General features: G+C 38.2%; 1 non-coding gene across 1 annotated transcript; it reads right to left on the bottom strand.

The window, feature by feature from the left end:
- Nucleotides 1–406: 406 nt before the first annotated feature.
- Nucleotides 407–535, bottom strand: LOC118704021. Its single transcript, XR_004983254.1, has one exon. It is a non-coding gene; the product is annotated as a small nucleolar RNA SNORA33 (small nucleolar RNA).
- Between the last annotated feature and the right edge of the window lie 10,466 nt (nucleotides 536–11,001).

Raw genomic sequence — 11,001 nt, 5'->3', positions numbered from 1 at the left:
TCTCTCTCTCTCTCTCTCTCTCTCTCTCTCTCTCTCTCTCTCTCTCTCCTTCTCTCTCTCTTCTTCTCTCTTGCTCTCTTCTTGCAAATCCATGGCAAAAAGCTTTTATAGTTTCTCTTTATGTTTGCTTTTATACATCATACCCTCCTACTCTTCTGCAAGTTACTTGACAACAATTTCTATCTGAGTCATCTTGATATGCCTCCACAACAGCAGTTGTCTTTTACACAGTGAACACACTATATGTTTGTTAAAATATTAAAATTCAGTTAAACTGAAAATCTTAAGTTTTTTAAACCCATGGTTTATGTAAATATTATTGATGAACTGGTACATCAGCAGTAAATGCAATTTTAACAAACAAAAGTATTTCTTTCCTTTTCCAATTGCATATAGATTTTTCCCCTCTTATAGTCATTTTCAGGGACCTTAAGTACTTCATTGTCTTTAAGGCTCATTACATGGCATTGCTATTGCCAGCTTTCTCTAAATTTCTGCAGAACACATTCAGGTAAGCAGACTCATTGGCTGGCTTCCTGTCATAGCTTTTTAAAGAAACCAATCAGATATAGCAATATGTTTGTTATTCAATATAGACACATATTAGGATGATAATAATAATAGTTACACATACATAGCACTTATAATGTAACAGACACTGTTCTTTATATACATTAACTTATTTAATGTTCACAATACACAGATTATGCCATTATAAAAGAAACTGAAGTGCAAAGAGCTTAAAGAAGTTGCCCTAATTCATACAGCTAGTAAGCAACAGAGTCAGGATTCAATTATAGCCAGTCAGGACCCTGAGTCCATGCCCTTAATGCCACTCAACAAAGTACAGCTCTATTCATATTTTCCCCACCACTCAGACAAAGGCCCAAGTGGAAGGGATGACCCATTGTTTGAAAGGGTCATGTTCCAGCTCGCTCTGGAGGGTACCCTTGGACCCCTTCTCAAGGATGAGTGAAAAGCACTCTAGAGCGAGCAAATGAGACACCTGCAACTGGGTATTTTTTAAATGCCATTGTGCAATGAAAATCCTGGTAACACATCTCCAAATGTCATTATATAAGGCTTTTGGTACAGGGAGAGATAGAAAATGAGGTGTTTTAAGGGTGCTGCCTTTATAGTAGCCTCAGAACCAAATTTTCTAAAAAAGTAAAGTGGGATATATAGGAAGGCTGGAATCACAAATTCCCTGACTGCACACATCCTGCTGTGAATTACTCTTTGAACAGAATTGTTGCTTAGACTTCAAACCACTACTGTGACCTCAAGAGGTTAACAGAAAAAAGAATGCCTTTGGTTCAGAAACCATAACATGGATATAATGCCATTTAAAGGCTCAAGATTTAGGACTCAATGCAGCTTTTTGGAAAAAGTCAGTCAATCCTCTTCTAAAAATGAGGAAGACTCAATGAAGTCTAAGATTTTTAAATCCCAGATTCATATACAGACCTAATAGCAGTAAAATATATTTTTTTCCATAAAAAATAAGTTCTGTGTTCTTAAATATCATTAAGTAAATCATGTTCTTCAGCTGACTGTGTTCATGCCAGACATTTTGAATTGCGACAGCCAGCTAGTGCTCTGGAGAAAGAGACAGTGAAAAACAGGGTACATGAAAGTGTGTTGGGCCCCTGGAGAATACATGATATAGCAATTGGGAAAACCTGAAGAAATTCAGTAAGCAAGCCAGGCAGTGGATTTAAACTACAGGGCTAGAGATTTGATTGATCAGGGACAGAGTTCTCTTAAGAGAAAGTCCTGGAAAAAAGGTTAGAGGGATCTATATGAGCGCATGATTGAGCAAGGGACACACACACACACACACACACACACACACACACACATTTAAGGGAGATTCCTAACTCACACCTTACAAGATCACAGCATCCTGTTTTCTGATTATCTCCCTGCCACTCTCCTCTAAGTTCAGTAATTTTTGTCTTTGAGCATCTAATCAAAAGGGATTTTCTCTAATTTTCCTGAAGTCAGAACACAGAAATAATAATGACAGTAGTTATCAGTATTGCTCTGAAAATAACAGATGAAAGGTGGTGAGAGAATAGAAGAAAAACAGTTTTTGTTTGTGTCAGTACTTGTAAAATGGATCAAGTTACCATCTCCTCTCGGAGAATCATTAAAATAAGACCAGACTAGTTTTACCTATCATTGCCAAATGACCATGTTCATTCTTTCTAATACAACATTTTGTTGCCAGAATATTTAGTATTTAATGACTGAATCTCTAATAGCCACAATAAACATTTTCTCAATACAACAGATGCTCTTAGATTTTCTTTAATGGGCTGATTACTATAAGAGTAACTAGTGTTAGAAAAGGGAAAAAAAAATCTAGTCATTTTTTGATGAAAAAACTGTTACTATAACATTTACATGATGTTCACAGCCTCAAGTGAGTGATTTTTATCATTCCAAGCTGTTTAAAATAATCAGCTTCATAAAATTTTAATGGCCACCACTTTCTCACTCTGTATTTATAGTGAGGCCTCCTTGCTAATTTACAGAAACAGACTAAATTCTCAAATACTTGCATGATTCAGTTCTTATATGGTAGGAGCTTTGTCCCTTCCTAGTCTCAAATGTGTTCAACTTGGATTTAACCTCATGATGCAGACTATATGATCTGTAGACTTTTCTAAATGATTTCTGTTGAGATCATTTAAAAGTAGTTGATCTTTTTAACCCAATTTAATTAACTTGCTAGTATTAAGTCCACTGCAATATAATTTTACTATTACTCCTTGGGCTAAGAGATTACTGTATAATTTACTGGGCTTAAGCCAAGTATAGATAACTAATTGGTCATCTATAAGAAACAAAGTGGAAAAGCATATTTCCTCTGCACAGGTGGATGATAGTTTATGTGCCAAATAGTATAGCATTCTCCCCTCTACTTGGCATTTTAAAGATGCCTTTTGTTGTCAGGTTCCCTGCCAATAGGCTGCATGGGTCGCATTAGAATCTAGCTGATATTTCAAAGGTGAGTTAATTAGGGGTTGCAGTTTGGAATGTTATCAAGCTGCTGCTCAGACACATCTCTCTGCTTTTCATACAGGTGTGAAATATTGACAGCAAATTTTAGGAGTGTGATGACATTTTTACCTTTACTTACTTACTTTATTAAATTTTGGTATGGCTCATACTTTAAAGGGAATAGGAACTCTTTCTTTATTCATGTAGCTGTTTACCATGAGAAGGCACGTCATGGGGTTCAAAAGAAATGCAGTATTAAATCTATTATGAAATATGCTTGAGACCTCATACATATTTCCATTATAGCACAAAGATTTATTTTGAAGCATATCAGTCATAATTTAACCATTTATACCTCAGTACCTCTCGTTCAGAAGTTTGAAACTGTGATGGCACTGAAGGCAGATCACAATGGAGCTTTGCTAACTTATAAAATTGTATACACATATGATCACCTTTCCTAGACCAATAATAAGTCACTGTAGAGAAAGGATTTCAACTTCAAATATTGTTGTGAACTATCACATCAGGAGAAGCAAAGATCATAAAGAGGTCCAAATTTTGATGTTATGTGTGAATTTATATGGGTAAGAATTAGGTGAAAAAAACATAGTAACAACACAAGGAGAGAAAATTCTATAATATACCTTTTAACATCACACTCTTAGAAGGAGTTCAATTTTGTTAAATGAGTGTATTGTGATTAATGAGCTTTAAATGCTGAGTATCTACATATCCTTCTAGAATTGTCCCTTTATTTTCTAAAATACTAAGAGAAAATGCATAATTACAAGATAGAGCAATTAACTAGGCAAATTATTTTCTTTCTTTTTTCCCCGTCATCTCTCCCAGTGAAAATCAGACACCAGCTTCAATATCTGTCCCCATGCCATTTCTTCACTCCTTGATTTCCTCCCATAAAAGGGGCATTTTGCTAAATCCAAATCTTATAATTATAGACTTTTATGAAACTCTTCACATATGACTTGAAATATGTTTTCATGCTTCATTTAGTTCACTATGAGTGAGAGAGATGATGGTGGTGAGGATAAACGTAACAACAGAATTAAGCATAAAATTGTTTTTAAAATTAAACCTAAAAATCGCCTAATTTTGGTCCTTTGGTCCTTTTAATGTATTTGTGGCAAGTGAATATCTTAATTTGGTCCCACTGAAAGCAGGGCCTGAGAAAAACAACTGAGAACATGTAGTTTAATTCATAGGTCAGCCTTGTAAGCTGATGTGAAGGAGTGCAGAAAGGCAGGGAAATAAAAAGTACAAGTGCAAGAGCTTATTTGTGAACTTGGTGTCTGTCAGGGCTCACTCCCGCTGGGAACTCTGAGAAGCATGAATACCTGCCACCTCTGCCCACCTGAAGAAGTGAAGATGACTGCTTAAGGGTTGTCTCCAAGGGAAATACATACCTCACCCTTAATATCACACACTTCTCAGCAGTGCTCTTTGCAGGCCACATTCCAGAGAAAGCCCAGCAGGTAAAAGCTGACAGACACATAATGTGCTTATAATAGGACCCCACCATCCAGAGAGAAGTCTGGGCTCACAAAGTGCCACACAATGCATGGTGCCTGCAATCACAGGTGGCCAAGAGAATGTGACGAGGGTTACCAAAGATAGTCACTGCTATGATAATTAAATTATTTACAAACTTCTGGTTACCTACAAACCTTGTTGTTAATTTTTCTTAACTCAGTCTCAATCAAAAAGTAATCAAGCAATGATATCTTTGTCTATGATAATGTGGGACTTTTTGTCCCGTGAGCAAAGACTGATGGTTTATTATTATATTATAAAATTTGGTCTTCTTTCTTTTAATATATATTTTATTGATTTTCCACAGAGAGGAAGGGAGAAGAATAGAGAGCTAGAAACGTCAATGAGAGAGAAACATCAACCAGCTGCCTCTTGCACACCCCCTTCCAGGGATGTGCCTGCAACCAATGTACATGCCCTTGACCGGAATAGAACCTGGGACCTTTCAGTACACAGATCGATGCTCTATCCACTGAGACAAATTGGTTTCGGCAAAATTGGTCTTCTTTAATAAGGTAGCCCAATCTCAGCTCCAATGAAAATTATAATATGCAGTAAAATGGTCAGAATGCACATAACAGAAAAAAACTTTAGGAAAAAAAGTCCAAGAGTTTGTGAATTGTGTTAAGTGAGATTATTGACTGGCAAATATTCACTCCTTTCTCTTTCTACATCTATGGTAAACTGTTACATCAGGCACCCCTAATGAATCATTCCTCCAGATGTCCAATGTTCCTGTGTAATGGCTCTGTGACTTGTTTTGGCCAATGGAACATTACCAGCTAAGCTGCAACCAGAAGCCTGCTAACAATTTGCACATTGGGGCAACTCCTTTTAGGGCTCTGCTCCATGAGAGGCAACCATCATACAGATACCATGCCATAAAGACACTCAGTCAAAACTACTACAAGTGAGAAGTCCTGGAAGGAGATAGGTCATCTTAGATTTCCTGGCACTAGAAGAGCTCTCATATTAAAGAAGTTACTTAACTAACTCAGTTACACCTTGCGAAACAAAAGAACTGCTTATAAAAGTATGACAAATAATAAAGCATTGTTGTATAAGCTTCTAAATTCAGGTAGTTGTTTTGTGGTAGGGTTTTTTGTTTGTTTGTTTGTTTTTAGCAACATATAGCTGTCACAGAAATTGGTTTCAGAGATGGGATTCTATATAACAAAAACCTAAAATATGTGGCATTGACCTTAGGGACAGGAATTGAGGAGAAGCCTGAAAAGGGGCAAAGAGTAGAGGCTTGAAAAGCAGAAAGGGTTATCCCAAGTCATCTCCTAAAACCTTCAGACATCCACGCCTTTCTGCAGGATCGGCTATCTCTTTGTCTCTGTCCTGTGCCATTGGTCAAGGCACCCTGGACTCTGACCTCACTGCCTGATGTGGCCCCATTGCATCCAGAGTTCAGGCTATCCATTTGGGAGTGTCATATGACTGCTGTGCCATGGATATGAGAGCTGTCCTCAGGAAGAGCCTGGATTGTGAGGTCCCAGGTCATCCTTTGATGGGAGCCTGTTGAAGAAAGTCCCCATGCATCAGTGACCCTGAGGATGACTTGGGTTCCTTGATATTTCTTACCAAGATTCTCCTGGTGGTGTTTTGTGGATCCCAGAGGGACAGAGAGTTCAGAAGCAGGTCCCCACATGAAGCCTCACCAGGGCTCTTCCCCACTGCCTGCTCAAAGCTTCAGAAACAACTGTTCACTCTGCACAAAAGACCAGAGGGAAAGCTTGGGGTCCATTTCAATTGGCTCTGTATCTTGACAGCAGTATCCTTAGAGAGCCAGCCCTATGTCCTTCTACCAGGACTGGAATGACTTTAATAACCAAGTCTTTTTCTTGAATTTGTAGCTGCTCATCACTTTTCTCTCCATCCATCTATTTAATAAACCTTGCAAACCTAAAAAAGGAAGGAAGGAAAAAAGAAAGAAAGAAAGAAAGAAAGAAAGAAAGAAAGAAAGAAAGAAAGAAAGAAAGAAAGAAAGAAAGAAAGAAAGAAAGAAAGAAAGAAAGAAAGAAAGAAAGAAAGAAAGAAAGAAAGAGAGAGAGAGAGAGAGAGAGAGAGAGAAAGAAAGAGAGAGAGAGGAAGAAAGGAAGAAAGAAGTGCTATTGAAGGCTGGAGAAAGGGACACCTTTTATTAGGCAAAGGTGAATGAGATTGTTGCCTGTGATAACTTTGGTGATAGAAAATGTATTTAAAGATTTGGTGGATATTTCCTTGTAGAATGTTGAGCATTTCAATTGACTCCATTTAGCCTCCTGATAAAGTATTACAAGAAAGATACAAACTAAAGATAGAATTGGTCAATTTCCAAGCAGAATTTAGAGTGGATTTTTCCAACCCAGAGCTTGATGGGTGGGAAAATGAAACTCTATTATTTTCAGTCTTTCCAGACAGCAAAAAATTCTCAAGTAAGATATGATCTCAAGGCAAAGATAAAATATAGAGTGCTACCATAAAACATGACTTTGGGGTCAAGATCAAATCAAAGATGAAGGTGCAATACCCTTTGTTAAGACCTTAAAAGATTTAAGAAAATATTTTATAGACAAAATGACTTCTAAGAATTTTTAGAGCATTGTTCCATAGCAGGAAGCTTCAATTAGAGAGGGATTAGTCTGGAAGAGATTTATAAATTTGGTTTTTATCTAATGGAGTAAATTACAGTTTGATATATAGAAAACCCATAAGTTGTTTAAAGTAGTTTAATGAGCTAATGTCAAAAATAATTCAAAATTAAAAGTTGTCCCTGGGTCCCCACCTCTGCAGTCAAGAAAAACAGGCTGGAAAGTTTACTCAACAGCAAACGTATGCCATTATTAAGGAAAAAGAAGGATAAATGAGAGGGAAAAAAATCCAAGAGCTGAGAGAGTAAAATCATGAGCAGTGAATTAGAGAACCATTTTCAAGAAATATAATTAGATCCTAGTCAAGAATAAGTTCCTGAACCTAGAAGAAGGGGAACTAATGATATCTGTCTAGTTGCTATGGACAATCACTATTACATGTCTTTAATTCCTCTCTTTTTTAAATGGGATCCTGTATTGTTTTTATCCTGTCCCTGATTCAGCATTGAGTATTGGCTGTGTGTGCATCAGATAGTTTGTCTTTTTAGTTTACAAGCCTTTGCTACCAAAAAGCCATGTCTCAGAAATAACATCCAAGGAGCTACACCTTAGGAACCATAGCCAAGACACCTCAATGTACCTGTACCTGATTTAAATAATTATAATGATTACATTAGGAAGTTCAAGCCAGAGTTTGATAGCAAAATAGGACTAGGCTTTGGAAGTCTTAGAAAGAAATGTATTTTGCAAGTAGAATGGATGTGAATCATTAAAATCCAGAGTGTGTGTGGTACATGATTACTTTGGGTGGTCCCTAATAAACTACAACTTAATTGTTTCCTCCTCCTGTATAGTCCCCTACCATGTGGACTCTGATTTTAGCCATATGACTTGCTTTGGCCAATGGGACATTACCAAGTGTGATGTGAGCAAAAACTCAATTTTCACTTTGGTGCTTGTATCCTTGAAACACTTCCTCTTGAGAATCAGTTGTTTTACTGTAGGAAAGTTTATGCTAAATTACTGAATTATGAGAATCATCTGGTGAAAGGCCATGTAAGCTGAGAGACAATCTTATTTGGTCTAGCCCAGTGGTCCGCAAACTGCAGCACACGAGCCACATGCGGCTCTTTGGCCCCTTGAGTGTGGCTCTTAGGCCAGCTTGGAGTACCCTAATTAAATTAATAGCAATGTGCCTACTTATATAGTTTAAGTTTAAAAAATTTGACTCTCAAAAGAAATTTCAATTGTTGTACTGTTGATATTTGGCTCTGTTGACTAATGAGTTTGCCTACCACTGGCGCTACTAGCCTTATTGAGCTCCCAGCTGAATACATGATTGTGGGCAGCTATCTTGCACGGAACAGTAAAACTGCTCAACTGAACCCAGTCAACATAATTAATCAATTTTATTTGATATACACCATTGAATAAGTAAAGCACCATCTTCATGGAAAAACTATTCTCCACTTCATCAAACTTGGATCTGGCCCAGTATCTTCTTAAAAATATTTTTATTGATTTTTAGAGAGAGAAGAAAGGAGAGGGGGAGAGAGAGAGAAATATCAATGTGAGAGCAAAACATCTATCTTCTGTCTCCTGCATGCCTTCTACTGGAGATCAAGCACACAACCTGGGCATGTGCCCTGATCAGGAAATGAACCAGTAACCTTTCAGTTCGTGGGACGATGCCCAACAAACTGAGCCACACCAGCTAGGGCCTGGCCCTGTATCCTGAATTCCCATAGCTAGTAGTCCCCACACCTTCACCAACTTGATGTGCTTGGAAATGACAGTGCTAGTTCTTGCTTAGGCTTTAAGAAGCATTGTATACTTCCATTCACTCCTTTAAAAGCTTCTGATTTACATGAGAAGAACATTTTACAGGGAGCTATTGACTCTCCAGCTTGGGCTAGGCCTAGACTCAGACAAGTAAGATGCTTAGGGCTCAAAATTTTAGAAGGCAGTCAATGTCAGGGTTATACAAATACCATAACTATACTTGAACCACTCTAAAAGTGAGTTCTTCCTTAAATTATGTGTCCTAGGCATCTCTCTAGCCTCACTCTAGTCTTGTTCCTGCTCCAGAATGCAACATGTGAAGCAGACCTGCACCAACTAACCTCTTGCAGAAATGTTAGACAGAAATAAATGTTTATTCTATGTTTCTGACATGTTTGTGGGTGTTTGTTTCACAGCAAGGTGACAATACAGACCTTGATAACAAACTATGATATTCAGATTCATAATCTCTGCATCTTTATATTTCCATTGTATTATGAACTAAATGTATCTCCCTTCAAAATTCATATGATGAAGCATACCACCAATGGGAGAATAATTGGAGGTGAACCTTTAAGATAATTTTCTATACTAATAAAAGGGTAATATGCCAATTAGACCAGGAGATCTTCTGGGAGACCTTCCAGGCAAAGCCATGATAGTGTGGCTAAGGCAGAGATGGTTAGGGGCAATCAGGCTGGCAGGAGGGGCAGTTGGGGGTGAGCTGGCTGGCAGGGGATAGCCATTAGGGGAGAGCAGATCAGTGGGGGGAGGATAGTTGGCGGTGAGCATATTGGCAGGGGGGAGCAGTTGGGGGCAAGCAGGCCAGTAGGAGGGGCAGGTGAAATCAGGCAGGCCAGCAGGGGGGGGCACTGGGGTTGATCAGGCTAGCAGGTAGAGTGGTTAGGGGCAATCAGGCAGGCAGGCAGTGAGCTGTTAGAAGCCAGCTGTCTCAGTTTTGCAAGAGAGATGTTTGGGATCGGGCCTAAACTGGCAAGCAAACATCTCCCAAGAGGTCCCGGATTGGAGAGGGTACAGGCCAGGCTGAGGACAACTAGTGGTTAAATAATACCCTAATCTGATAGGACTGGAATTCATATGAGAAGAGAAGAGACATGAGATATATATCTCTCTCTCCATTCACAGAGGAAGGGCCAGTGAGGATATAGTGAGAAGGTGGCTGTCTGCAAGCCAGGAAGAGATCTTTCACAAGAAACCAAATTTTCTGGTACCTTGATCTTTAACCTCTTGCCCAAGATTCAGAACTATGAGAAAATAATTTTCTGTTGTTTAAGCTACCTGGTCTGTGGTATTTTGTTATCTCAGCTCTAGCCAACTAATACACATACCTCACATGGTGTTTAACACCTTTAGTTTGTTGCCTAAGTGAAAAATTGCCATCATTTCTTAATTTCAATAAGCCTAAGTGAAAATTTGCCTTATACTTCTTTATCATGAAGTATATATTACCTTGGCTCCAAAATCCATCATGCCAGCCCACTAATCATATAATGAAAAGTATATCCTTCAAGTGACTCATTTATTTCTAGATTTTGAATTTTTGTCTTTCTCTCAACCAAACTTCCAGGGATACAACCTGCATTTACATTACTTTTCTGTAATCTATACCACCTAACCTTTACTCCAGCATATTTTTAAAATATATTTTTATTGGTTTCAGAGAAGACAGGAGAGGGGGAGAGAATCACTGATCGACTGCTTCCTGCATGCCCTACATTGGGTATAGAGCCCACAACCTGAATATTTGCCCTGACCAGAAACTGAACTGTGACCTCCAGGTTCATAGGTCAAAAATCAACCACTTAGCCACACTGGCTGAGCTACTCCAACATATTGATCTAGTAAACTCAAATATGGGTATCTAGGCATCAAGAATTTCCTAAGATTTTAATCATATCACGAAAAAGAACACAATTGTTCAAAAAGATAATTATGATGTGGCATAGGGAGAAATTATTTGGATTAGGAACACGGCCACTATAGTTAGCACATGTCTCTTCAATCTCTGAGAAAACAATCAAATTCTATGTGCCATGATTTTCTCAATTGTCAAAATGAAATG

Source organism: Pipistrellus kuhlii, unplaced genomic scaffold (assembly GCF_014108245.1).
Source record: "Pipistrellus kuhlii isolate mPipKuh1 unplaced genomic scaffold, mPipKuh1.p scaffold_m20_p_4, whole genome shotgun sequence".
NCBI lineage: Eukaryota > Metazoa > Chordata > Mammalia > Chiroptera > Vespertilionidae > Pipistrellus > Pipistrellus kuhlii.
The sequence above is the reverse complement of the archived record's forward strand: the minus strand, read 5'-3'. Positions and strand labels throughout refer to the sequence as shown.